This window comes from Stegostoma tigrinum, chromosome 5, assembly GCF_030684315.1.
Source record: "Stegostoma tigrinum isolate sSteTig4 chromosome 5, sSteTig4.hap1, whole genome shotgun sequence".
Lineage (NCBI taxonomy): Eukaryota > Metazoa > Chordata > Chondrichthyes > Orectolobiformes > Stegostomatidae > Stegostoma > Stegostoma tigrinum.
In genome coordinates this window covers 49,466,630-49,491,882 of record NC_081358.1, presented here as the reverse complement: position 1 = coordinate 49,491,882, position 25,253 = coordinate 49,466,630, and the positions used below count along the sequence as shown (strand labels likewise).

The following is a 25,253-nucleotide window of genomic DNA, read 5'->3' as shown; positions in this document are numbered from 1 at the left end:
CTCAGATTAAATGGATGGGGAAAGAAATAGCAAATAGAACTGTAGATCAGCAATAAGAACTATTTGAGCTGGAGGTGGAAAGGATTCCAATTAACGACATTCCACTGAGGAGAAAGGGAAAGTATATCAAAAGCTGAAGCTCCGTGGATAATGAGAGAAATTGGATAAAATCTGGACAAGGCAAATATGAAAATGAAAGTCAGGATGAATCAAAAGAATAAAGGGAACACAACTAAAGAGGAGATTTGAAAGGAAATAACAAAAGGAGAGTTGGAATCATGCAAAGTCTAATCATAGCCACTTTAATAGCCAGTGAAAAGACAAGTTAGATGCAGCACTGTGTATGGACAAACCTGCATGGCGAGCAAGAGAAGGATGGAACTGCTGCTTTATCTGTTTTCAGAAAAGGACATCTTTCATCGGGTTAGGTGAAATGGCAAATATAGGTGTAATTATACGCATCTGATGTGTATTCTGAATACGAACATTGAGCTGGAGCACAGCCTTACAGCAGAGGTGCTGATAAGATTATGCAACTTGCGGTTTCAATTGTGGGTGCTTATTTATGGTCTGCATATGGTTAACAATGTTAAGCTCTGAAGCTGCACTAAAAGCAAAATTTAAAGTTATTCAATTTCCCTGTGAAGTTCGATTTCATATCGCTGCAAGGCAATCTGCAGCCCAGCCAATGGGATTAGTACAGCTAGACAGTCATATCCTTCAAACAGTCCCCTGCAGACAATGGATGCAGTCATACAGTTACTTGTGTGAACTGAATCGATTTTGCAGCTTTCTAGTCACTTTCAATTTTACTTTGCTTCCCTCCATGAAAGGAGGCCATTTAAGGCAACTCATTTTGTTTGCTTATAAACTGGGGACTAGATATGAATCAGAAATTTGCATTTATTTCCTTGCCCTCTTAGTTCCCATTCCCCTCGTACTGAAGAACTAGGTCCATTAACGCTGGTCTTCCTCCAGCGTGATACCACAGAGGGAAATGATCTGCATCATTGGGAACCTTTTTGGTCATGAACTGGGAATGCTACATTTCCTTTAGAATACAACATTCTCTGTAATGTGGATTTCCAAGCATTTTTGACTTCTGAACCAGTTTTTAACCAACATTTGGGTGTAATGCAGCGAAGCTGTAAGTCAGAAAATCCATTTGTACATGTTCCATGCTGTCTAGTGCACCTCCATTTCTGTCCCTAACGCTAGGTTTTCTGAGTCTCAATATATGGCTGTTCTTGCCACTTGTGTTTTGACTGCAATTGTCAGCAGATTGCCATTTTACCATGAGGGCCTCACAGCCAATACCCACACCCAAGGCCACTTCTCACACAATGATACCATCACTCTGATCTGCCTGGTATTTGTCAATTCACCACAGATCAAAGATAAAACTAAATCTGTGTGTTTGGCACCAGATGAGGGCAGTGCATTCACTACTGGGGCCACACGTGGAAACACCCAGTTTCCAAGCACAGCACAATGACACAGTGGTTAGCACTGCTGCCTCGCAGTGCCAGGGACCTGGATTTGATCCCACCCTTGGGCAACTTTCTGTGTGGAGATTGCACGTTCTCCCCATGTTTGTGTGGGTTTCCTCTGAGTGGTCTGATTTCCTCCCACAGTCCAAAGATGTGTAGGTTAGCTGGATTGGCCATGCTAAATTGTCCATAGTCTCCAGTGAGGTGCAGACTAAGTGGGTTAGCGATGGGAATTGCAGAGTTACAGGGATTGGGTGGGATGTTGTTTAGAGTATTGGTGGGGACTCACTGATGGGATTCTATGAATTTCAAACAAAGGGCAGTTTAACCTCAAAGTAATGGTCCCAGTCTCATGCGAGTAACTATCATCTTCTGCTTTGCTGCAGCATGAATTTATGAATTAGAACAGGAGAAGGCCATTCAGCCTTTCCAGATGACTCCACCTTCAATAACATCACGTTTGCTGCTCTGTTTATGTTCGGAATTAGACATTCCCATCCACCCTGGCAACACTTGATTCCTCAAACTAACCAGAATCTGTCCATCTCTGCCTTAAAAATAGTCAATGACCCCCTACCTCCATTTCCTCCTAAAGTCAAAGAGTTTTAAAGTCACACAACCCTCCGAATGAAAAGAAATTCCCCTCATCTCTGCCCTAAAAGGGCGGCTTCTAATTTAAAAAAACTGTTTTTGTTCTCCTGTGTGAGTCTGATCTAGGGAGCACGTCCCCCTTGAAGATCCACTGCTTCAATTGATCAGTTTTCTCTGGGTTCCAGTTACTACAGTTCAAATCCACTTCATCAAGACATTCAGAGACATTCGTACAAAGCACTTTATAAATGCAAATCTTTCTTTTGAAATCATAGTTGACAACTCGACATTCAGTTTAGGTTCAAAAAATGATCCCCAGTTCTGAGGAGAAAGTGGGAAACGGGATACTTAGTTGGATGGTCAGCTGTGATCACATTGAATGGTAGAGCAGACTCAAAGGGTCGAATGGCCTACTCTTGTTCCCTTTTTATTTACGTTTCTAAGTGTATTTTTACATGTGTTACTTCAAGAGTTTGGGCCAGGAGAAAGACAAATTTATTTAAAGTGTTTACAAAGTAAAAAAGTGTCTTAAAAATTGACTAGCAAGAGTCTCAGGCAAGTCCCAAATCAAGCAGTGAGAATTGCTTGTTCATAGACAGTGGGCTGTTGGATTCTGAAAGGCAGGCTAAGATATTCTCTGCAAAGTGCGAGTCAGAGCAATACATTGTGCTTGTAGGCTGCCCATGGGGTCACAGCAGTAACTAATTACATGGTTCCATCGGGGGCAGCTGAGCCATTGCCTTTCCCACAACTGGTAAAATGGCCATTAGCTGGCAAATACCTGGAAGTCCTTCTCCGTGGCTTCTCACCCATCGTTTTATAGTGAGTGGGTGGGTCGTCAAGGAGAGAGCCTGAATATGGCAGTGAATGGGTGATAAAAAATCTAAGAAGGGTGCTGAAACCAGATTTAACAATAACTTTGCAAAGAGAATTGAATAAAAGGCTTGCCACACTGTAGGGAAAGAAAAGAGGAGTGCGATTAATTGGAGTAGTTCTTTCATGAAGCGGTCACTGGCATTATTGGCCATATGGCCTCATTCCGTGCTACAAGACTCTATGACTAAAGATTTTGCTCAGGGATGAGCTCACTGCATTTACTTTACAGCGATTGGCAGTTTGATTGATGATGAATCTGTTGCTTCCTTTTCCCAGGTGTTCCCCGACAATTAGGGAATGCAACTATCAGAGGGGACTATGGAAGGTCTAGATTTTCCCTTATAGAGTGGAAACAAAGGTTGGGTTAAATTCTGGGTCCTGAACCCACAGTAACACCCCCATCCCTGAAGGGGAGAAATAGCCACTCATTAGGATTGTCCTTCAGTTGGCCTGGAGACAGGCTAATTCTACAATTCAGGATAGTGGGGCAGGGTTGCGAGCTGGAACGCCAGAATTCAAAAAGCAAGTTGTTATTGAGTGTAACCAAGACAGAACTGCCACCTCTCTAAGTATTCTACGTCTTAAGTTAAAAGATGGCCTTTGTAGCCAGGTGGCTGGTGTTAAGGATATGTTGAGGAATGGTGGAGAGGAGCCTATGGATGTTCCTGCACCCAGGCAGTCTCTATACTTCCCTGGATCACAGGCCCCCCAACACCAGGAGGGTGCCAATCTGCCTCCTTTATTTACTCTCAACTTGGCTCTTACAGAGTTGGAGTAGTCAGCCCTTACGGGTGAGCAAGTAGCCCTGCTGTCCTGGTTCAAATGTGGCCAAAGAAAATGGCTCAGAACTGGATGATCATGGGTCCCTGCCTGCCCCTGATCGGTGCCATAAGTCCAGTCCTGACTGTCTGTGGTTAGCCACTACTTTGATTTCCATAAAAGTGCATTCAAACTTGCTCTTGTGCAGCAGGGACAGAGATCCTGTCTTTTAGAGAAAGCGCTGATCATCTGCCACCTCAAAATGGAATTCAAAGGTCTGATGGTGCAATTTCAAAGAAAGCCAGGGGGAATTCTCCCCAGTGGCCTGGTCAAAAAAAAAATCACTCGCAGTACCAGAAAACATTGTCTGCTCATCTCATGACTAGCTTGTGGGAGCATACTTGTGTGCAACACTTCTGCTGCATTTCCTGCATTAGAACACAGTACACTTCAAAGGCAGTTCATCAGCTGTAAAGCTCTTTGGGTCTTTACCTCTCAGGACGTGAAAGTCCTTCAGACTAGCAGATAAGAGTTGATTTCCATCAATAAATTTCAATGTAAATCTCTTCATGGAACAAACCAAATAGTTTTAAACAATTTCAACTGATAACCAAAGGTGTCAGCTCGGGCGTCTTTTTGTGAACATAAAACTGCAAACTTAATGTTAAAAAGTCAGCCATTCAAATGAAAAAGGACTTGTTTTTAATATGGCACTTTCCACGACCAGTGAATATTTCAATGAAGTACTGTTCAGGTACAATTACTGTTACAGTATAGAACACCCAGCAGTCAACTCTGCACACTTTGAGAGAAGCAAAATGATATTAAGCAAATCATCTGTTTTACGATGCTAGTTGAAAGGCAAGTAATGGTCGGGGCACCAGGCAGGCCTCCTCTGCTCTTTTTCAAGGCAGTGTCAAGGGATCTGTTAATCCACACAAGCCAGTAGAGGGGCCTCACTTCAATGTCTCATCAGAAAGCTAGCTCCTCTGACAATGCAAGACTCCTACTGTACTGCGCTGGATTGTAAATTTGGATCATTTGTGCTTAGTCCCTAAGGTGAAACCTGAACTCAGTATTTTGTGACACAGTGGTAAGAATGCTCCCATGCGAGCCATGAGTTGAACCGATCACAGTTATCTGATGCTCATCTCTTAACTTCCTTGCAAAACATTCCTACAAGAGAGAAGGCTTGGAAGGAAATCACCGCTTTGAAGAGTAACTCCCAAAATCCTCTAGCCACTGCAAATGTAGGCCAAACCTCACAAGCAGCAATGCATGGGCCATTGACTCAATATCTACATTAATGCACCAGTTACATGGTGCAGGCTTGAATTGGCTGAACAGCCTCTTTCCACATTGTAGGGATTCTATGATCTAAGTGGAGATAAACATCAGCATGTTTTGGTATATCTGGGTGTCCTTGCGTATGAATCACAGAAAACTAGTTTATGGGTAATAAGGAAGGTAAATGGAATTTTGTCTTTTATTTCTAAAGGAATAGAACATTAAAAGGAGGGAAATGTTGCTGCACCTGTACAAGGTATTAGTGAGACCACACTATTGTGTACGATTTTTACCCCTTATATAAGGAGGGATATAGTTCCATCGGAAGTAGTTCAGAGGAGGTTGACTACATTGATTCCAGACAGGAGGCATTTGTTTCACGAAGAGAGATTGAGCAGTTTAGGCTTATACTCTCAGGAGTTTAGAAGATTGTGAAGAAATCTAATTGAGGTATACAAGATGCTCAAGCAGATCGACAAAATAAATGTAGAAAGGATGTTTCCTAGTGTTCAGCAATCTAGAATGAGAGGTCAGTTTTAGGATAAGGGGAGCATATTTAAAGCAGAGATTAGGAGAAATTACTTCTCTCAAACAACCATAAATCTGTTGTAATTTGCTACACCAGAGTGTGAGACACTGAGTAAATTTAAGGAGGCAATAGAGAGATTTTAAATTAGTACTGGGTTGAAGGGTTATGGAGAGTAGGCAGGAAAGTGGAATTGAGGCTGAGATGTGATCAGCCATGATCATATTAAATGGCGGAACAGGTTCTAAGGCTGAATTGTCTACTCCTGCTCCGAGTTCTTATTTAATGATGAAATTACCAAAAGTAACTATTAGCCTGCTAACCCGGATTTAAATAGAGTAGATTATTATTTTTCTAGTTTGATAGAAACAGTTTTAAGTTAAATATTGCATATACCTGTAAAATAAAGCAGCTTGTCAATTTAGACCTGGCTTCATGACAGTGAATTGGTATCTGTGCACCAACTGAAAGATTGTCAAAGAATGTGGAGACATTTGGAAAATGGGAAACTATAGCTTAGTGGTATTATCGTTGGGCTGTTAATCCAGAGACCCCAATAATGTTCTGGGGACCCAGGTTCAAATCCTGCCATTGGCAGATGGTGGAATTTGAATACAATAAAAATCTAGAATTTATTGTCTAACGAGTGCCACAAAGACTGTTGTCAATTCTTGGAAAGGCCCAATTGGTTCGCTAATGTCCTTTAAAGGAAGAAAATTGCCACTCTTAGCTGGTCTGCTCTACAATTGACTCCTTGTCCACAGGAACGTGATTGCTACAGTTATGAAGTCAAATGACCTTATAATATAGTTGTATTTCAAAATGCAGGATGCAGAGATTGGTCACTGGGATGTCCAGTATCATTGAGACTCTTAACAAGGAAACTTGGTGTTGGGCTCAGAACTACGTATTACAAAATATTGTACGCACTGTCAAGCTATTGTCCATTTATACTCTCTCATTCCGAGCTCACACACAGCTTTAAACTCTTAACATCTTCTGCATACCTCTACCTTGCTCTCAAGGTGCAGTTTACAACTGAACATTGTGTTACACATACAAACATCTCTCATGTTGCTAGTCATGGCAAATGAAGATAGCTGGGTCAATGTTCACCATCACAAAGACCATTCTTAACATTTGTTTTTCAAGTACCCTTACCCACTCCTGACCTTTTCCTGGTTGTTCAGGGTCAAAGACCACTGAGAGCTAAGAACAAAATTGATCCTGTTTCTTTGATAGGAACAAATTGAATGGTTGAATATGTGCATGATCAATCTTGGAGATTAATCTCCTTCAGATTTCCCTCTTCATGAGGCATGGATAACACTGAGGCATTCCAAACTCGAACACCTCATGACTACAATTTCACACACTGGCCCTCCTTGATTTTTCAAAAATTCAGCCATGGGACGTCAGCATCACTGACAAAGTTAGTGTTTATTTCCCATTCCAGATTGAAGGGGATCTTGAAATGCCATGGTCCATTTGGTGGCGAGGGTTCTACAGTGCTGATGGGAACGGAATTCCAGGATGTTGACCTAATAAGAGTGAAAGGTCAGTGAAATATTTCCAAAATCAGAAGAGCGTGTGACTTGGAGGTGATCTTGATGCTGCTCATATGGATCTGATACCTTTGTCCTTCTTGTAGCAGTGATGGGTTTTGAAGGTACTGTCAAAGGAGTCTTGGTGAGTTGTATCTGGTAGATGATACACACTGTTATTGATGGGCAGCAGCGGTGGGGCTGAATAAATTTGAAGGTGTTATATGGGATACTGATTAAGTCAGTGCTTTGTTCTGCATCATGTCAAGCTTCCACGGTATTGTTGGAATTGCATTCATCCAGGCAATTGGAGATAATTCAAATCATATGTCTGATTTGTGCTTAATAGATGGTGGGCAGGCTCTGGGGAGTCAGGAGGTGAATTAGTAGCTGCAGAATTCCTAGCATCTGACCTGCTTTTGCAGCAACTGTATTTAATAAAGCCAGTCCATTTCAGCTTCCAGACAATTGTGATGTCTAGTGTGGAAGTATTGCTGATCCTGTTGATGATGTTGACATATAGATCCCTCCTGCAAATGATCAAATGAGGAATTCTCAACACCAAAGAACAATCTGTAGTGATTGGCCATTTTTCCCTTTGCATATCAGAGTACATTCCTGAATGTTTTGTAATACCGGCCTGCTCTCGCACACTCCATGCTGGTGAAAGTAATTCTGCATTCTGGCCATTGGAGAATGCTGTCATTGTCCATTTGAAAGTTTGCTAAAAACTGCATTCCAAGTAACTATTAAACATAGAGAAGAATTGAGAGCATCTGGCCCCTGTAGAAGATGCCAATGCGTGGCCAAGTCCACCAAGTGCTGCACAGACTTTTGCAAATGGTAAATGTGGGTACTTCTTCTGAGTGAGAAGTGTTGCTTCTCAGGCCACCAATGGAAAGAAAATGTCATTGTTCCTAACCACAATGTAATGATCCTTGCAGGAACTTGTGGCTGTTTATTTGTGTGGAGGTTGTGTGAGGACAGGTTCTTGATTTGTTTAGATCTACTGCTGTAACATACCAGCCCTGTTTTGAAATGCTCAAGCTCCAGAAATTCAGAAACAGCACCAAAAGAAATTCCTTCAGGCAAAGTCAGCCAGGAAACCCTTACAATTACGACAGAATAAAAGGCAGTTTCATACCTGTTCCTGCAGCAAATGAGTCATCCGGGGCCAGGATACAAACTCAGTAAAGTCCGGTCAGCACCTGGACACTTTTTTCTGATAGCTCCAGTGAGGGAAATATAAATGAAGCGCAGAAACTAAAGCGGAAAATGCACCATTATACACCAAATACAGATGTGATAAACTCACTTCAACGTCCCTGTGTACTAACGGATTCTTTGCGTCTTACTCAGCTGTGTCCAGTTGTGGACAGAAAGAAAATTGACTTGCCACTAAGACAAATGGAGCGAGTGACTCACCTGGACCTGATTCAGCATCAGGCCTTATTTAAACAGAAGTATGATCTGTAGGCACGACACAAGAGACCTCAGGCCAGCAATGGATCCGCAGTATTATTGTGGGGGCAGGGAAACACTCATTTTCATCCTGGCTTCGGAAAAGTATTCACTTTGCATGAAACTTTGTGGTTGCTTTCAAAGTAGCCCCCTCTTTAAGGACTGCTGGATTAGGCAACTCAAGGCCAGGTACAACCAATTGAACGTGCACCATGAAAACTCCACGCATTAGTGCCTGAATGTTACATCAGATGCATGTGTGTGTTTGTATGTGCGCGCGCGCAGCCCCTAGTTCTGGACTGACCCACAAGGGGAAATATCACTTCCATATCCACCTTGTCAAGGCCATTCAGGAATGCATACACATCATTCAAGTCAACTCTCAATTTTCTGAACTCCAGATGAACAAGCACAGTCTGTCCACGCTATCCCAGTAAGACAACGTTCATTCCAGGCATCAATCTATTAAACCTTCTCTGAACAAACTTCAATGCAAGTACATTCTCCTTAAATAACACTGCACACAGTGCTCAAGATATGGTCCTCACCATTGTCCTATTTAATTGAAACATTATATCTTTGCTTTAATGCTCAATTCCTCTTGCATTAAAGTACAGTATCTATTAGTCTGCTTGATTACCTTCTGTCTTTGCATATTTAGGTGCACCAACGCACCTAAAGGCCTTGGTATCTTGGAATTCTGCAATCACTCTCCTGCACCATGCTTTTCTATTCTCCTCGCCAAAGTTAATTTATTCACATTTTCCCACATTAGAATTACAGATTTTTGCTCCAACTTGAATTATCTAAATATATCTGCAACTTCCTCATGTGAGTTTTTATTTTTCACAATAACCTTCAATGGTGGTAACTTATCAAATGCCCTTTGGAAATCCAGGTATGGTATATCTACAGAGATAGTAGGAATTGCCGATGCTGGAGAATCTGAGATAACAAGGTGTAGAGCTGGATGAACACAGCAGGCCAAGCAGCATCAGAGGAGCAAGAAAGCTGATGTTTTGGGTCCAGACCGTTCTTGCTGCTTGGCCGGCTGTGTTCATCCATGGTATATATACAGGGTCCTTTTTAGTCATAGTGTCTGTGTCTCCTTCAAAGAACTCCAATATATTAGTTAAATGTGGTTTCCTTTTGATAAAACAATGCTGATTATTCCCAACTACCTGGGTTTTTCTTGGTGTGCAGTTACAGTTTCTTTAATGATCAATTCAAACAACTATCCCACAACAAACATCAATTGTTTCTATAGATAAGACATTGCAGAACTGGAGAAACGCAGCATCAGAAGAGCAGGAATGTTGTCGTTTCAGGTCCGGACCCTTCTTCAGAAATGGAGGGAGGGGGAAGGGACCTTTGAAATAAATAGAGACGAGGGTGGGGCTGGGGAAGGTAGATAGGATGGTGATAGGTGAGTGCAGGTAGGCAGTGGTGGGGATTTGTCAGTGAGGTGGGAGCGGATAGGTGGGAGAGCAGATGGACTGGTCAAGGAGGCAAGGATAAAAGGCAAGGTTGGTCATGGGATGAGGCTGGGGGGGGGGGGGGGGGAGAGATTTTGAAACTGGTAAAGTCCACATTGAGACCATTGTGCTGTAGGCTCCCAAGGTGGAATATGAGGTGCTGCTCCTCCAGTTTCTGCGTGGCGTCACTATGACACTGGAGGAGGCCCAGGATAGACATGTCACCCAGGGGGTGGGAGGGGGGGTTGAAATGGTTGGTGACTGGAAGGTGTTGTCGTTTGACACGAACAGATCGCAGGTGCTCTACAAAGCAGTCTGTGAATCCCTGCTTGGTCTCACCGATGTAGAGGAGGCCACATCGGGAGCTGCGGATGCAGTAGACCACATCGACAGATCTGCAGGTGAACCTGTGTCTGATGTGGAATGTTTTTTTGGGGCCTGGGATGGAGGTAAGGGTGGTTGTGTGGGGCTAGGTGGAGCACTTCCTGCAGTTTCAAGGAAACGTGCAGGGAGTGGTGGGGTTAGTGGGGAGTGGCAGATGAGGGAGTCATGGAGACTTCTCTCCCATCTTCTCTCCCACCTATCCGCTCCTGCCACCTCACTGACAAATCCCCACCACTGCCTACCTGCACTCACCTATCACCATCCCATCTACCGTCCCCAGCCCCACCTTCCTCTCTCTATTTATTTCAAACGTCCCTTCCCCCTCCGTCCATTTCTGAAGAAGGGTCCTGACCTGAAACATCAACTTTCCTGCTCCTCTGATGCTGCTTGGCCTGCTGTGTTTCTCCAGTTCCGCAATGCCTTATCTATAGAAAACAATTGATGTTTGTCATGGGAGAGGTGGTCGAATTGATCATTAAAGAAACTATTGCTGCACACCTAGAAAAACCCAGGTAATTGGGAATAATTAGCATTGTTTTATCAAAAGGAAACCACATTTAACTAATTTATCGGAGTTCTTTGAAGGAGTAACATACACTGAGACTAAAAAGGAGCCTGTAGATATAACATATCTGGATATCCAAAGGTCATTTGATAAGTTACCACATCAAACGTTATTGTCAAAGGCAGATCGGGGTGGGGAGGGAAATATATCTTTGGTTGTAGGGTCAGATTGCAGGCGGCGGAAGTGGCGGAGAATGATACATTGAATCTGGAGGTTAAAGGGGTGATAAGTGAGGACAAAGGGGATTCTGTCTGTGTTTTGGTTGTGGGGAGGGGATGTGAGGGCACAGGCACAGGAAATGCAAGAGATGCGGTTGAGAGCATTTGAGGGCATTGAGAGCAGAAAGTTGCAATCCTTGAAATAAGTGGGCATCTGGGATGTTTGGGGGTTGAGCACCCCATCTTGGGAGCAGATGCAGCAGAGGTGGAGGAATTGGGAGTGGGGGATGGCATTCTTGCAGGAAGGTGGGTGAGAGGAAGTGTAGTCTCGTTGGCTATGGGAGTTGGTGGGCTTGAAATAGATGTCGATTTTGAGGTGGTCACCAGAGATGAAGGCAGAGAGGTCCAGGAAGGAGAGAGAAGTTTCAAAGATGGTCCAGGTGAACTTGAGGTTGGGTGAAAGATGTTAGTAAAATTTTTGAACTGTTCGAGCTCCTCGTGGGAGCACGAGGCAGCGCCAATACAGTTATCAGTATAATGGAGGAAGAGGTGGGGGATGGGACCAGTGCAGCTGCGGAAGAGGGACTGTTTCACGTTTCCTATGAAGAGGCAGGTATAGCTTGGGCCCATGCAGGTACCCATGGCCATTCCCTTAGTCTGTAGGAAGTGGGAGGAATTGAAGGAGAAGTTGTTAAGGGTAAGGACGAGTTTGGCTAAGGGAATGAGGGTATTAGTGGATGGTCAATTGTTTTCTACTGTTTCCTGTCTCCTTCCCTTCTATATTTAGTACTTTTCGGTCTATTGGAGTACAGTTATGATCCCTTTAATTACCAATTCTAACACCTCTTTCATGAGAAACATCAATTGTTTTCTATTGTTTCCTGTTTTCTGTCTCCTTGCCTTCTTGAACAGAGGGGTTATATTTACTACTCTACAGTCTGATGGAATGTTTCCGAATGTAGGGAACCAGAAGAAGCGCACATCAACTACTTCATCTGAAATCTCTTTTAAGGCCCTAAAGATAAAATTCATCTGGACCTGGAGTTCCATCATTTTGCTGAATTCCAATTGTCTCATGTTTGTAATTTCACAAAGTTCCTCTCTCCATTGTACCTCTTGATTTAATAGTTATTACTGCAATATTTTTGAGTCCTCTATATTGAAGACAGAAACAAAATATCTACTCATTTCATCGACCATTTCCTCGGTATTTACTATTAATTCTACATTCTCACTCTGAGATGGTCTACACTCACTGTACACACTCTATTTCTTTTTATAAAATCCGGTAGAGACTCTTGCTAAGCATTTTTATGAGACCTCAATGGCAAAGTCATATGGGTCAGGTGGCTAGAGATAATGGGAACTGCAGATGCTGGAGAATCCAAGATAATAAAATGTGAGGCTGGATGCACACAGCAGGCCAAGCAGCATCTCAGGAGCACAAAAGCTGACGTTTCGGGCCTAGACCCTTCATCAGGTGGCTAGGCTACTTCCTCATTTCCTGGTCCATTTGAACATGGTGTCAAGTGAGTATTGGACATCAATGGGCCTGTTTCCTTGCACTTGGTTATTAGACACGAATCACAAATTACTGTGACAAATCTCTCCTCTGATGTAATTTGGGTACAGATTCAAGAGGGTCTCATTGTTCTCCTTGAATAAGATGGCTGACAGGAGATTTGATAGCAGGGGTTCAAACAGATGAGGAGCCCAGGCTCAGCAGACAGATGTTCCAGTTGACAGAAGGTTCAGCTCAAGAGGAAGCCAAAATCAGGTGACTGGGAAAAGGGCCATTGGTAACATGGGTAAAAGTGATTATACACAGCAAGTGGTCAGGATTTGGAATATGCATCTTGAAAGTGTTGTGAAGGCAGTAACGCGTAGTTCCGAGAAGGGTCCCATGTAAGCTCCCGAAGAGAAAAGAAATTTTAGAGCTTTGTGGAAAGTGTGGGAAAACATGACACACTGAGTTGTTCTTGCATTGAGCTGGTACAGAAACAATGGGATGGATAGCTTCCGTCTGTCCTATGATTTCAACAGCCTTCTTAGCAGAACCCATCAGAAGTATTGGGTATCCTGTATAGTTGTACTGCAGTTTCTAAACTGAACTGCATTAAAAGTTAGGGAGCGTTGATACTTCAGTGTTATAATAAAGGTGCAGTGATATAGTACAGAGTGAAAGGCATGAAATATAAAGCACACTGTGAAATAGTGATAATGGGAACTGCAAATGCTGGAGAATCCAAGATAACAAAGTATGGAGCTGGATGAACACAGCAGGCCAAGCAGCATCTCAGGAGCACAAAAGCTGACGTTTCAGGCCTAGACCCCTCCTCAGTGAGATCATCTCTGATGAAGGGTCTAGGCCCGAAACATCAGCTTTTGTGCTCCTGAGATGCTGCTTGGCCTGCTGTGTTCATCCAGCTCCACACTTTGTTATCAAACTGTGAAATAAATTACTGCTTGCCCATGTAGCCCTTATCTATACTCACCTATGGTACAGTACGTGTTGACAAAACACAGAATGTAAGTGTGTGTGGATGATTTCATAACTGAGCCATATTCGGACCCATTACCTGCATTAGATCAAGCAAGCAGTTGATTCAACCCCCAAGATAAGATATAGACTAGCTTAAAAAGGAACAAAACAGCAACGGTCTCCCCAGCTACCAATTTGCTAAACAATTAAAAGTGAACACCACTAATCGCACAGACATATTAAACATCACAAGACTAAATTAATTGGAACACAAAATGCAGTCTCAAGCTACCCAATTGTTCAATTCCCAGGAAAGATGCCGATCAGAGTTCACACAATAAATTGTTGTTGTAGGTTGCAAAGGGGAATGCACTGCATGTGTTCAGTTTGTTTTGTAAAAAAAAAGTGTTGGTGAGGCAACTCTCATCAGTCCTATGTTGTTGAATAGCATGCTTTCTGGTGATGGATAGGCTTTCTACTTCTTTGTGCACCAGAGGTTGAATAAGAGTGAGGAACTTAAAAGTAATTAATACCAGAAAAGATAAAGAACTAGGAAATTAAAAAATACACAAAACCGAGAAGTACCCTAGACTCGATGGTTTACACCCTTGTATTTTAAGGGGTGGCTGCTGAGATAGTGGATGCATTGACATGCCAGAGTTGCCTGGATTCTACAATGGTCCCTTCAATTTGGAAGTTAGCAAGTAGTATCCTGATGTTTGTGAATGAATGGAGAGAGAAAACAGGGAACTAGAGAAATTAATAGTAGTAAAAATGTTGAATCCTATTAAGGCCTTGATATGTTTGACCTATCAGCATTTTGTTTTGTGTTAAGTGTAACTAGCAGCGTAAATGAGGAAGGTGCAGTTCATGCAGCATACGACAATTTTCAAAAGGCATTTGATAATGTGCCATATGAGACATACTGCAGAAGCTAAGAATTCATGGCATTGAATGTAATATGTGAATTCAGGATTGGGTAATGGATGAAAAAAATAAGAATAAAACAGCGATTTTCTAGCTGACAGGCTGCAACACTGCAAGGATCAGTATTTAAGTGTCATTTATTTAAGAACAATGTCAATGAATTCGATAAGGGCACTGAGCATGATATGTCCCAGTTGGAATATTGCTGCAGAGACAGACATCTTGCTGGAGCTTTTCATTTTGCACTCATCAGGCCTAATGCCAAACTTCAAAGGATGGCAACAATTCAGACTAGTGCAGAAAAGGATGCTGATAGGTCAACAAGTCAACTCTGGTTGACTGAGGCATTGCTATGGAGAATGCTTCCAGTAATTTAAAAAAGACACAAAGTCTGAGCATATGTCTTTCGTTTGTGAGAGGAGGTGTTTGCAGATGAATACATTTTCAGCAAATGTAAAGGAGCCAAGGTACAAGCTCAGCTGATGATTTAAACTAGCAATTAGTAGAGCTATTAGTGCTCTCAGGATTGCTCTGATAGTGCTGCACAATCGTGAAATAACATCTAACAATAACAACCGTGTTCTGAGGAAGGGTCACTGGACCCGAAATGTTAACTCCTTTTTTCTCCTCCACAGATGCTGCCAGGCCTGCTGTGTTTTTCCACCAACTTTGTTTTTGTTTCTAACAATAACATTTTGTTTTGGGTTTCACATACACAGGCAGATTTACTGTTAACTGGCTATTATGAATCTTCTGCTTGTCTGCTCCGATATCTTCTTTGACAGGTGAGAAGGTGTCAACATTTGTTTGAGCATGTCCTGGGACGTATCATGCAAGGTGCTATATGAATGCTTGCTGTCGAAGAGAACCTCAAGGCCAACTGGAATGAGCCTCCTGGGGTCATTCCAACCCCGTGGAGCTCAGTTAAATGCTACTTCACTGTCTGCAATTTGAAAAAGTCAGGATGGACACAAGGGTCATTGAGCCAGAACAGAAGCTAGAAAGGGAGACAGAAGTAAATTAGTGTGGGAATTTAAAGTGTATGGAACATGCAGCATTAAGGCATATCATCAAAGATGTGCATCTCCCAAAATGCTGTGCAGTTATAGTAAATATGTTTGCTGTAGCCTAAAGTCAACATTAATCCAAACCAGTCAAAATTTGCAAGTTGTGACATAACAAGTGCTCGTGGTATTGCATGAAATTACTGCAATAAATTCTAAATATATAAGCAGTGTGGGTGAGTGATGAGCTCCTCTCGACAGCACTGCACTTGTCTTCTGAATTTTCCAAACGCTCGGAAGACACAACATTCGTTTACCGAGCGTGTACACACAAAAATGTGGCCCCAAGATAAAGTCCCATTCCAGGCATATTCCAGGAACAGCTCATTCTGTTTGGAGATCTCGATATTCCATTACAGCCTGCCAAGAATAAGACACTGTGCAAATACAGCAGTGGAAAAGTAAACCCACCAGCGCCAAGGCACCATCAAATGAAATGTCATTTCGCATGGCTTTTTTTAAATTAACTTTTGCTGCAATCCACAGGTTGGGTAATTTCACACCCGAAAATCTCAATAGTACACCGAACATAGTTTAAAAAATAGGATTAGAGAGGAGGGAAAGTCGCCTAACCCATTAATCCTTCCACATGGTTTATTTTCCACGCAGTTTGTTGAAGCTGATTGGACCATGCCCCCGTGCTGCAAAGAATATATCTTCGTACTTTTATGTTTGAAATTTATGCAAATAATACTCAAATAAAAACAATCTCTTGGTTCCATGTAACATTTGAGTGCTAATGCATACTGCAAAACTCATTCGCACATGTAGCTCCAGTTTTGGGCATCTCCGATCACAATAAAATACTGTGAATGCCGAAAATCTGAAATAAAAACAAAGCGTTGAAGAAACTGAGGAGATCTGGCAGCATCCGTGGAGAGAGAAACAGAATTAATACCTCAAATCCTTCGTGATTCTTTGGTTGTGTGATACCACCTGCGTCTGAAGAGGCATGATATATCACAAGCATATTTTCAAAAGGCGTGGGATACGATTTGCCTGTGCATTTATACAAGACATGAAGAAAGACAATTTGCAGTCACTTTGGATACACAGCAGTGATTCAGCTAAAAATACCTACGGCCTTTCCCTTTTAGTTGCAAACAGTGTAATTTCATAATGCGTCTGTGGCAAGGTCAGTTGCTGCAGGAGAGAACATGCTGAGAGTGCTGGGAAATGTGTAGTCGACACAGGCCAAAAGCACAGCTGAGAAGGATAAACAAGCCAATAATGTAAAAGATCTGTAAACCACACACACACAGACACACACACAGGGCAAGTAGCCTGTGAACTTTCATCTGGAGCAGTGTCAAATCACTGTCCTGAACTTTCATCTTCATTCATGTGCACACGCATATATATTTATACAATCCATTAGTTTGCAGTTCTTTCGGAAACTGGAGAGAAAACGTGGGCACAGCTTGTATTTTTACGTTGATAGGCTTATCATTTACTTGAGTGGTCTGAATGGTTCCTTTTGAAAAGGTATCTACAAACAATGATTGTATTAAAATTCACTGGATCTGAGCATTAAACGGCTTCATAATTACTGAAGTAAAACTTTAAAACCTATGTATGAAGTAGTTGACTGCAAGCTGGGCTATCTATTTAGGATGCTTTGTCTGGTGGAACCATGTCCTCAATCCCTCACTGTGGGATTTCATTGCTGAAAGGCATTTTATATAAGAACCTTACACAGTCGTCACTTCAAAAAGGAAAGCTCGATTTAAACCTGTGTGCACCAAAGTGTCTCCCAATAACATTCATTTATAGAATTGGACATTGGCAGGGCAGGTTAATAAAATTTTTAGAACAGTATGCAGGATTGTTGAATTTGTAGAGACACAGTACATAACTAAGGATTCATGATGTACTTTTATAAAACATTGGTTTGGCCTCAACTGCAGATATGTGTCCAATTCTGGGCTGCAGACTTTAGGAAATATGTGAACGCATTAGAGAGGGTGCAGAAGCAGCTTCAGTTGCAGGGATAGGTTGGCAAAGTTTGATCTGTTCCCCTGGGAGAAGATTCAAAGGAGATTAGATAAAGATGTTCAAATGACCAGGGGCATAGAATGGAAAGACAGAAACTCATCTTATTGGTAGAAGATTCAAGAACCAGAGTACACAGATTTAAACCAGTTTAAACTAAACCCAAAGGCAAAGATAAGGAAAAGCATTTTTAGTGCAGTGAGCGGTTCAAGTTTGGAATGCACTGCCCAAGGATGTAGTGGAGGCAAGATTCAATTGTGGCTTGCTAAAGGGGTATGGATGAGCAGCTGAAAAGAAAAATGCTTGCGTGGGGAATGGGCCAGACTGTTGGTGGAGCTAGGTTATTTTTGCAAAGAGCTAGCACAAGCTCAACAGGCACAGTGGCCTCCTTCTGTGCAGTAACCGCAATAGATTCTACGTTACTGTAAAATATCTTAGTGTCCTGTTCATGAATTGCCATGGATGCTGACCTTTGGATGAAACTTCAGAGCAAGAAAATGTCTATCTGTCTGTCTGTTCAGACTTAAATGCATTAGTCAGGCAGCAACAAATTCTCGCAGTATCTGAGCCAAAATTTCTGCCTCAGTCATCACCTTAATGAATAATGAAGTAACCTTTCATCTCAGTAACCTTGTAGAATTCTGACATTTACAAATTAGTTTTGTACTTAAGTAACAATAATAACTGAATTCATTTTAAATGTAATTCACTCGAAGCCAATGCTTTAGGATATCTTGAGGGGCTAAATAAATTTTACCCTTTCAGGCCACCAATATTCAGATCAGTTAGAAGGCACAGCTGAATGGACTGGACTCACTCCTCGTGACAGACAGCATTGTATTAACCTGCAGAGCTATTTGCTTCTCCATATAGTGAGTGAAAATTTCAAAATAGAACTCTTGGCTAAAAGTCCGTTTCTTGCAATGAAGAACCAACTCAACTGAAAACATAAATAAAGAGAAGAAATGTTTTTATTGCCAAGATAAATATAGACAAGTGAAATAACTGCACAGAGGCTGGTATCCCATCACCAAGTCACCCTTCGTGTATACATGGAGGATTCTTGACACTGATCCAGATTCCTCAGAGCCAGCTCTCAGAGTGCAGAGAACCTCTGACTCCCCTGTTTAAATTTGTCAGCCAGGGCTCTCTGATTGGATCGGGTTAAGAACACCAATCAGGGAACTCACATTCTACGAGCTCCCTAGATGACCTTGTTATAATCACTACAACAAGGAAGACTATTTATTCTATCTAGGTTCATCAAAGTACTATCACATTGTTTGAAATTGATTCCAAGGCTTTAGCTTCATTAATTGGGAGTCAATTCAATATGTTCAACTTTTCTGAAGGATTTCTTGATATTGGTGCTAAAGTTACGTTTTCCTAGTTTAAAGCTGTGGTACCTACGCCCTACTTGGATTTAATTTGAATTAATTTCTAAATTAAACTTTTAATCTACATACCACATAGAATCTTCTATTCCTCTATCAAAGTACTACATCTTTTCGAGATTGACAATCTCTGATTTGTCCAATCTTCCCCCATAACTCAGGTCATTAAGATTATGGATCAGCCATGTGATTCCTTTCTGCAGTGTCTGAGTATATACTTTCTATCTCCACAGTCAGAATAGGGCACAGTACTGAAGTTACAGTCTGACCATATAGTTTGATCATAGCTTCCTTTGACTTGTATTCTAATGTTCAGCTTGCAGATTACCTGGTCATCAACTCATGGTTGCCATGTGGATTACAATGCTGACTAAGATTTGAAAATACTTATGGTTGTAAAGTGCTTTGGGTGGACTAAGGTCATGAATGTTACTTCAAATGCAAGGCCTTTCATTACAGCACAGTAGCCATGGCTTGATCAGCAGTTCACATTCATGCCTCCATCTGAACCATAAGGCCAGAAATCAATGTTGACATTCCTGGGAAGTCCTGAGAGAATATTGCACTGATGGAAGTGCCATGAGGACAGGCACTGAAGTGCAGCCTCAGCTGTCTGCATGAATGGATGGAAAAAAATCCCATTGTATTGTTTCAAAGTACAGTAGTGGAGCTATCTCTAGTTTCCTGCTCCATATTAATGAATACATAACCTGGTTATTATTATAATGTTGCTTGTGTGAGCTTACTGTGTGCAAATTGGCTTCCACATTTCTTTGGTACAGAATTGACTACAAGTGAAAAGCACTTCATTGGCTATAATATACTTGAGATGGCCAGTGGTCATGACAAATGTTGTACATATGTAAATCTTTCATCATTCTGATAAACAATGCTTGCTGTGTGTGAGTTAGTATTGTTAATATTGCATTTCACTTCAGGGTCTGGTCTGGTCTGGTTTCCTACAAATTGCTGTCATTAGCCTTTTCCTCAAATAAAAACACAACTCTGGACCCCTCGGTCCTTGAAAACTACTGTCCCACCTTTTCCAGAGCTTGATGTTTGAATCCCTCCAATCAGGTTACCTTCCACTTCACAAAATCAAAACAACTCTTATCAGTGAGAAATGGCAGCTCATGTGACTGTGTCAAACATAAGTGAATTTTCCTTGTCCTTCATGGCCTATTTTCAGCCTTTGAAGCAGTTAATCACACCATCTAATGACATTGAGGGTCTAATTACATCAAATGGACAGCAGCATTTCAGGAATGCAGCTCACTTCCACCTTCTCATGGGAAACTAGGCACAAGGAACAAATGCTGGCCCAGCCAATGGTGCCCACATCCTGTCAGTGAGTAGGAAAAACTTCTCCAGAGGCTCTCCACTGCTGGGTTGGTTCTCTGATTGTAAAATGTGAGGCTGGATGAACACAGCAGGCCAAGCAGCATCTCAGGAGCACAAAAGCTGACGTTTCGGGCCTAGACCCTTCATCAGAGAGGGGGATGGGGGGAGGGAACTGGAATAAATAGGGAGAGAGGGGGAGGCGGACCGAAGATGGAGAGTAAAGAAGATAGGTGGAGAGGGTGTAGGTGGGGAGGTAGGGAGGGGATAGGTCAGTCCAGGGAAGATGGACAGGTCAAGGAGGTGGGATGAGGTTAGTAGGTAGCTGGGGGTGCGGCTTGGGGTGGGAGGAAGGGATGGGTGAGAGGAAGAACCGGTTAGGGAGGCAGAGACGGGTTGGACTGGTTTTGGGATGCAGTGGGTGGGGGGGAAGAGCTGGGCTGGTTGTGTGGTGCAGTGGGGGGAGGGGATGAACTGGGCTGGTTTAGGGATGCAGTGGGGGAAGGGGAGATTTTGAAACTGGTGAAGTCCACATTGATACCATATGGCTGCAGGGTTCCCAGGCGGAATATGAGTTGCTGTTCCTGCAACCTTCGGGTGGCATCATTGTGGCAGTGCAGGAGGCCCATGATGGACATGTCATCAAGAGAATGGGAGGGGGAGTGGAAATGGTTTGCGACTGGGAGGTGCAGTTGTTTGTTGCGAACTGAGCGGAGGTGTTCTGCAAAGCGGTCCCCAAGCCTCCGCTTGGTTTCCCCAATGTAGAGGAAGCCGCACCGGGTACAGTGGATGCAGTATACCACATTGGCAGATGTGCAGGTGAACCTCTGCTTAATGTGGAATGTCATCGTGGGGCCTGGGATGGGGGTGAGGGAGGAGGTGTGGGGACAAGTGTAGCATTTCCTGCGGTTGCAGGGGAAGGTGCCGGGTGTGGTGGGGTTGGAGGGCAGTGTGGAGCGAACAAGGGAGTCACGGAGAGAGTGGTCTCTCCGGAAAGCAGACAGGGGTGGGGATGGAAAAATGTCTTGGGTGGTGGGGTCGGATTGTAAATGGCGGAAGTGTCGGAGGATAATGCGTTGTATCCGGAGGTTGGTAGGGTGGTGTGTGAGAACGAGGGGGATCCTCTTGGGGCGGTTGTGGCGGGGGCGGGGTGTGAGGGATGTGTCGCGGGAAATGCGGGAGACGCGGTCAAGGGCGTTCTCAATCACCGTGGGGGGGAAGTTGCGGTCCTTAAAGAACTTGGACATCTGGGATGTGCGGGAGTGGAATGTCTTATCGTGGGAGCAGATGCGGCGGAGGCGGAGGAATTGGGAATAGGGGATGGAATTTTTGCAGGAGGGTGGGTGGGAGGAGGTGTATTCTAGGTAGCTGTGGGAGTCGGTGGGCTTGAAATGGACATCAGTTACAAGCTGGTTGCCTGAGATGGAGACTGAGAGGTCCAGGAAGGTGAGGGATGTGCTGGAGATGGCCCAGGTGAACTGAAGGTTGGGGTGGAAGGTGTTGGTGAAGTGGATGAACTGTTCGAGCTCCTCTGGGGAGCAAGAGGCGGCGCCGATACAGTCATCAATGTACTGGAGGAAGAGGTGGGGTTTGGGGCCTGTGTAGGTGCGGAAGATGGACTGTTCCACGTAACCTACAAAGAGGCAGGCATAGCTGGGGCCCATGCGGGTGCCCATGGCCACCCCCTTAGTCTGTAGGAAGTGGGAGGAGTCAAAAGAGAAGTTGTTGAGTGTGAGGACGAGTTCCGCTAGGCGGATGAGAGTGTCGATGGAGGGGGCCTGGTCGGGCCTGCGGGACAGGAAGAAGCGGAGGGCCTTGAGGCCATCTCCATGCGGAATGCAGGTGTACAGGGACTGGACGTCCATGGTGAATATGAGGTGTTGGGGGCCAGGGAATTGGAAGTCCTGGAGGAGGTGGACTGAGAGGTCCAGGAAGGTGAGGGATGTGCTGGAGATGGCCCAGGTGAACTGAAGGTTGGGGTGGAAGGTGTTGGTGAAGTGGATGAACTGTTCGAGCTCCTCTGGGGAGCAAGAGGCGGCGCCGATACAGTCATCAATGTACCGGAGGAAGAGGTGGGGTTTGGGGCCTGTGTAGGTGCGGAAGATGGACTGTTCCACGTAACCTACAAAGAGGCAGGCATAGCTGGGGCCCATGCGGGTGCCCATGGCCACCCCCTTAGTCTGTAGGAAGTGGGAGGAGTCAAAAGAGAAGTTGTTGAGTGTGAGGACGAGTTCCGCTAGGCGAATGAGAGTGTCGGTGGAGGGGGCCATTTCAAGCCCACCGACTCCCACAGCTACCTAGAATACACCTCCTCCCACCCACCCTCCTGCAAAAATTCCATCCCCTATTCCCAATTCCTCCGCCTCCGCCGCATCTGCTCCCACGATAAGACATTCCACTCCCGCACATCCCAGATGTCCAAGTTCTTTAAGGACCGCAACTTCCCCCCCACGGTGATTGAGAACGCCCTTGACCGCGTCTCCCGCATTTCCCGCGACACATCCCTCACACCCCGCCCCCGCCACAACCGCCCCAAGAGGATCCCCCTCGTTCTCACACACCACCCTACCAACCTCCGGATACAACTCATTATCCTCCGACACTTCCGCCATTTACAATCCGACCCCACCACCCAAGACATTTTTCCATCCCCACCCCTGTCTGCTTTCCGGAGAGACCACTCTCTCCGTGACTCCCTTGTTCGCTCCACACTGCCCTCCAACCCCACCACACCCGGCACCTTCCCCTGCAACCGCAGGAAATGCTACACTTGTCCCCACACCTCCTCCCTCACCCCCATCCCAGGCCCCAAGATGACATTCCACATTAAGCAGAGGTTCACCTGCACATCTGCCAATGTGGTATACTGCATCCACTGTACCCGGTGCGGCTTTCTCTACATTGGGGAAACCAAGCGGAGGCTTGGGGACCGCTTTGCAGAACACCTCCGCTCAGTTCGCAACAAACAACTGCACCTCCCAGTCGCAAACCATTTCCACTCCCCCTCCCATTCTCTTGATGACATGTCCATCATGGGCCTCCTGCACTGCCACAATGATGCCACCCGAAGGTTGCAGGAACAGCAACTCATATTCCGCCTGGGAACCCTGCAGCCATATGGTATCAATGTGGACTTCACCAGTTTCAAAATCTCCCCTTCCCCCACTGCATCCCTAAACCAGCCCAGTTCATCCCCTCCCCCCACTGCACCACACAACCAGCCCAGCTCTTCCCCCCCACCCACTGCATCCCAAAACCAGTCCAACCTGTCTCTGCCTCCCTAACCGGTTCTTCCTCTCACCCATCCCTTCCTCCCACCCCAAGCCGCACCCCCAGCTACCTACTAACCTCATCCCACCTCCTTGACCTGTCCATCTTCCCTGGACTGACCTATCCCCTCCCTACCTCCCCACCTACACCCTCTCCACCTATCTTCTTTACTCTCCATCTTCGGTCCGCCTCCCCCTCTCTCCCTATTTATTCCAGTTCCCTCCCCCCATCCCCCTCTCTGATGAAGGGTCTAGGCCCGAAACGTCAGCTTTTGTGCTCCTGAGATGTTGCTTGGCCTGCTGTGTTCATCCAGCCTCACATTTTATTATCTTGGAATCTCCAGCATCTGCAGTTCCCATTATCTCTGGTTCTCTGATTGGTTGGGTTTGCAAGCACCAGATTTACATCTATCGAGTCAAAGCCTGAGAGCTACCTTTGGTCGTTTCTCTGACTGTTCCTATACCATTGCCTCTGGTATCCCTCAAGGATCTATCCTTGGTCTCCCTCATTTCTCATCTGAGGGCTTACCTTCAGTGACATCAGCCACATCCATTGACACCCTCCAGTTCTACCTCACCACCACCTCTGACTCTTCCATTGTTACTAAATTACAAAGTTGTTCATCTGGCATTCAGCATGAGATAAGCAAAAATGGTGAAGGTCCTGACTGATGACTTATTGTCCGTGCCCACCAATGACAGAGCTCGCTGTATCAAGCTCCACTCACATAACTGTTGAAGCCCTTGTCCATGCCTCTATACCTGAGTATTCCAATGCACTCCAGGCTGGAATTTCACATTCTATTCTTTGTTCACTTGGGGTCATTCAAAACACTGTGCTCATTTCTGAACTCACACCAGGTCCTGTTCCCCTATCGCACCTGTGCTCGCTGATCTGTGAGTCAAGCATTATCTTAGTTTCAAACTTATCCTAATTTTCAAAAGGTTTATGGCTTTACTCCTCCCTATCTTAGCTCCAAAACCCACCTAGATATCTGCACTCATATAATTATAACCTCTTGAGCATGCTTGATTTTGATTCCTCTAGCGTTGCCACGGTCTTCAGCTTTGGATTTTTCCCCCTTAATATTATGTATATTCAACAACTCATTCTTCATTTCAAGTCGACCTTAAAACCTATGTTTAACTGCCAGAATGCATCTTCACATAGTGTGACGAAGCATGTTGGGACGGTTTTAAATTAAAGATGCTAAATAATTATGAGCTGTTGTTGGTGAACCTTACGTCCAGACTTACCACTTAGCGCTTACCGACACCGGAGACACCCTGGAAACTGCACCTCATCCTAAATCAAGACCTTCAGGAAAAGCGTGAACACAATTTGAGGGGTGCAGCGCGGGATGTGAGCGATTGACTTCCGGTGAAAATGAATGCTAGCTTCCAAATTGTTCATGAATGTACACAGTCTATCTGCAAATGCAGTTGATTAGGTGAAACATTATTGTTTTGCATTTTTCACAATCCATATAATAATCTCTCATTTACGTATTCTGCGCTTAAGTTATAAGCACTAAAACTCTTTACGTGCCTTCGAAGGGATTGATTCATTTGTGCAGCAGTTAGGCAGATAGAGGTGATTCACATATTACCCCAGACTAACCAAGAGATTTAGCAAGAGATTTTTTTTTAAAAAAAGGAAAAGACCGTGTC

The 25,253-nt window shown here is 44.1% G+C and overlaps 1 long non-coding RNA gene across 1 annotated transcript in view; it reads right to left on the bottom strand.

The window, feature by feature from the left end:
• LOC125452130 (uncharacterized) overlaps positions 1–24,933 on the bottom strand; it is an 80,771-nt gene extending 55,838 nt beyond the window's left edge. Inside the window, exon 1 of the long non-coding RNA XR_007247471.1 lies at positions 24,840–24,933. This is a non-coding gene — a long non-coding RNA (uncharacterized LOC125452130). The remainder of the gene's footprint in view (positions 1–24,839) is intronic.
• Between the last annotated feature and the right edge of the window lie 320 nt (positions 24,934–25,253).